The sequence below is a fragment of the Spinacia oleracea genome, chromosome 2 (genome assembly GCF_020520425.1).
Source record: "Spinacia oleracea cultivar Varoflay chromosome 2, BTI_SOV_V1, whole genome shotgun sequence".
In the NCBI taxonomy this organism is placed as follows: domain Eukaryota; kingdom Viridiplantae; phylum Streptophyta; class Magnoliopsida; order Caryophyllales; family Amaranthaceae; genus Spinacia; species Spinacia oleracea.
Window position 1 is genome coordinate 21,891,640 of NC_079488.1, and position 4,031 is coordinate 21,895,670.

The 4,031-nt window shown below is 32.7% G+C and overlaps 1 long non-coding RNA gene across 1 annotated transcript; it reads right to left on the reverse strand.

Annotated features, from left to right (window-relative positions):
- Positions 1–777: 777 nt before the first annotated feature.
- LOC110796541 (uncharacterized) lies at positions 778–3,734 on the reverse strand. The gene is made up of 5 exons (XR_008926968.1): positions 3,317–3,734; positions 3,137–3,221; positions 2,940–3,062; positions 2,218–2,282; positions 778–1,260 (listed from the first exon to the last, which is right to left on the reverse strand). It is a non-coding gene; the product is annotated as an uncharacterized lncRNA (long non-coding RNA).
- Between the last annotated feature and the right edge of the window lie 297 nt (positions 3,735–4,031).

A 4,031-nucleotide genomic window follows, 5' to 3' on the forward strand; every position in this document is an offset into this window, starting at 1 on the left:
TAACTATTACAACTTTAAATGTTTAAGGCATCTTGTCTATCTGTTCTTTCCTTGGAAATTTGTGAAGTGAAATCTAGATCCTCAGTATTCGTCGATTTTCTCGAAGGATCCTATGTTGGTGTACTTGGAAAGAAGCATTTTATTCATGAAACAAACAACTTAAGATCTTACTAACGATTTCCCAACCAAAGCATAATCAGAATTTAATAAAACAATAAGTTTGGTGGAATCAAACAATTTCTATGCACATTTACATGCAACACTTAAACATTTAACACATGCACATAGCAATTAACTTCTTATGTTAGCAATTAACTACTAATGCACATATAATTCTATCCTATATGCCCTTTCCTATATTACCCATCTCTCATAATAAATCATAATAGGTCAAACATTGAAGAATTTAAAGAATAAAACAAGAACGATTAGTAAGAAAAAGTTTATTAAACGAATTAATAATAAACGAATAAATAAAATAAAGAATTTTTTTTTTTTTTTTTTTAAAAAGAATAATTAATAAGAAATTTTTATTAAACGAATAAATAATAAACGAATACATATTTATTAAGCGAATAAATATTAAACGAATAAATATACTTAAGGAATAAGATTTTTTTTATTTTATTTTTTTTCGAATATATTTAATTTAATTTCGAAAATAAAGAAAAACGTACTTAATTCACATAAACAAAAAGTTTCGAATAAATAAGTTAATTCCGAACTTAAATAAGAAATATTATATACTTTCAAACAAGATAAAAGGAAATCGCCCCCCCAAAAAAAAGTACCAATTTTTGAACACTATAATACGTAGAAGCTCGATTTTTAAGAAATTTATTTTAAATAACTAGATAGTTAGGCGCCTAAAAAAAATTGTTAAGTAAAACCTTAGCTTCTAGATACCACTTTGTAACACCCCGACAATTCTCTCTTTTCTAAAAGAACATTTTAATATAAAACGTAGAGAATTATCAAGGCATTATCGCCCGTGTGAAAACGTAACGGCTTATTCAGAATTTTGCAGCGGAAAACATAAAACTAACTGTAGGTTTATAAATAATCATTTTCAGAATAAATCCCAAAAACCAATCAACGAAAAACAAAGTTAATGTTACTAATTCAATAAGTTTTAGAGTCCACTTAAACAAACCAAAACCCACTTAGAAAATCAAATGAACTACAAGCTCTCTAATCCCGATCCCAATGATGCATCATCTTCAAACCTGTAGATGGGCAACGCTTATTGATCCTTAGAGACTGCTCACCAAAGATGGGTCATCACAGGATCAATAAGGCATAGCCATGATCAACACACACAAACAAAGCACGTAATCAGCAAAGCTGAGTACTACATACTAAAGCAATAATAGTAATCCTAACATGATACCATTAAACATAATTAAGGGCAGACAAAGCATGATAATCTGACGACCATACTTAACTAGACTAGGCTAGACTGGACTAGACTTTTATAACAATAATATTATTTTAATTGAAATAGGCAATGGACCGAGTTTTCTAGCTAGACGAGGTACGGGCGCGACTCCGTAACCTCAGTGACCTGCGATATCGAGGAACGTTTGACTGAAAATAGGACGCGGTGATCAATCCGGTCCGAATGAAAGGCCATGGGCTACCACCATGAACCCCAACTCCTGTTTGTCCGTCACTTTAGACGTGCACAGTCTAAAGCTATTGCTACTCAGTTTCACTTTACATGATTTACAAATTGACACCCTGTTATGACTCAACAATCACATAAGGCATACAACTCACGTTTATTTACAACTGTTTTATCTTGGAATTAAGTAAGTGCTCACAAAGGCATCGAACAAGACTCATTCCAATTAACTCCAATCTTTCCTTTAATACTGATCAACCCCTGTATATGGGTATAAGGTTTCAACTTACTAAACAAGGTCCTCCGCCCTCATAAAGTAGTGAAAAGCTAAAAGGGAACAACAATCAACTGATCTGAATTATATACTAAGTAATCTAGTGTTCCCAATCAAACATGTTTGCATCAATCATCCATACTAACATGTTATAATCCTCAAAATGCAATATAAGTTCAATATGTTCATCCAACAGTATTAAACATGCAATTTCAACCTGACTAAGTTCATAACCAACATCAACATAACCAAGTTTATCAACAATTCAACATGGTTTCAACAATTAACACACATTCCAAGCACACAGGTATGTACGTACCTTGTGTAAACAAACTAATAGGCCACTTTAACACTTTCAAAAGTCGCCTAGAGAGAATTCTCCGCCTAAAGCAACCAATAAAGATTCCCAATCAACTTCTAATAACTCACAACAATAACAAAGCATTCTAAATACATCCTAAACATATTTAGAATTTTCCCCAATATCAAAACTTAAACATTTGCTTTCCTAGCATCATAATTATTGAACTAGTGATTGAAATTCGTTGAAAACTTTTTGCAAACATCGTACTTTAAATTTTCAGCAATATAAATTCATTTAAAAGCTTCACCAAGGTCAATCTACGTTCCTAGTATCTCAAAACAACCAATTCAATAATTCATACTCAACCTATCATGATTAATAATCATAAAAGCCTTGAATTTCATACTTTAAACAATAAAAAAACCAATATTACAATGTAATTAGATAATCTGAAAATTAATAACTTTATTATAAAATTCATATAATCTTAAATTTATAATTTAAATCACAAAACCCATAACTTTAATTCAAGAAAACATAATTCAAATTAATAAATCATGATTAAGCCCTAACTTAATTTTAATTAATCAAAACTGAAAATTAATTCGTTTTTAATATCAACACCAAATCTGAAAATCATATTCAAACCATAAAGATTATAAATTTAATTCAAGAACATAAATCAAATTATTAAAACATAATTAAACATTAATTAGTTTTAAGGGTTTAGAAATAACCAAAAATGGGAGAGAGGGAGGTGCTGGCCGGCGGGCAGGGCGGCGCGGCAGCAGAGATGGGCGGCGGCACTGGTCGGAGGAGTGCGGCGGACGGTGGTGTCTGCACGGTGGTTGCCGGTGGTGCTGTGCAAGAAAGCAGAACACGGTTAAGGGGCAAAAGGGAAGGACGAAGCAAGAGGTGAGAGAATGAGAGATACCGGCAGCTGGGCAGCGGTGTTGAACGCGGTTGGTGGCACGGCTGGCGCTGCACGGTGGGCGGTGGTGGTCGCAGCTTGGTGGCGGCTGACTCACGCAACAGAACCACGAGCATTAGGGAGGCGAGAAACGAAAGGGACAACAAATCAAGAAAAGGAAAACCGGAAGGAAGAAGAGATTACCGACGACGAGGACGGTGGTCGCGGCGGCGATAGGTGGTCGGCGGCTGGGCAGCAGCAAGGGAAGCAGCGTGAGGGAGAATTGAAGGAGGGGGTTCTGTTCTCTTTTTCTTTACGTGAAATTGAGGAGGGAAAGGGTTTTGGGGTTTTTGGTTTTTCACGTGAAATAGAAAGAGGATGGAGTAAAGTGTTATGGCTTTTTGTTATTTTGGGCTTCACCCAATTGGGCTAGAGTTAGGATTTAGTTTAGAACTTGAATCAACACCGCTTAGGATTGTTTTCTAAATTCAATCGAACGTGTTTTTGTAATTCTAATTCTTTTCAACGGAAAATTCTAAAATTATTTTTGATTTCATAAATCGTTGAAATATTTAAAATATATATAAAAATAAATATTCGTTAATTACATATTTATTTCTAAAATTCGTAAATTCTATTTAAATATAATTAACTATATGTTAAAATACATTAATAAAATTTATAAATTTACGGGGGATTACAATTTGGGTTGTTGAATCCAAATTGGTTAGGATTGCTTCCTAATTTCAATCGAACGGAATTTCGTAATTCGAATTCGATTTAACTTAAAAATCTAAAATTATTTTCAATTTCGTAAACCGTTGAAAATATTAAAATGTAATAAATAAATATACGTTAATTATATATTTATTACTAAAATTCATAAATTCTATTTAAATATAAATAATATACGTTAAAA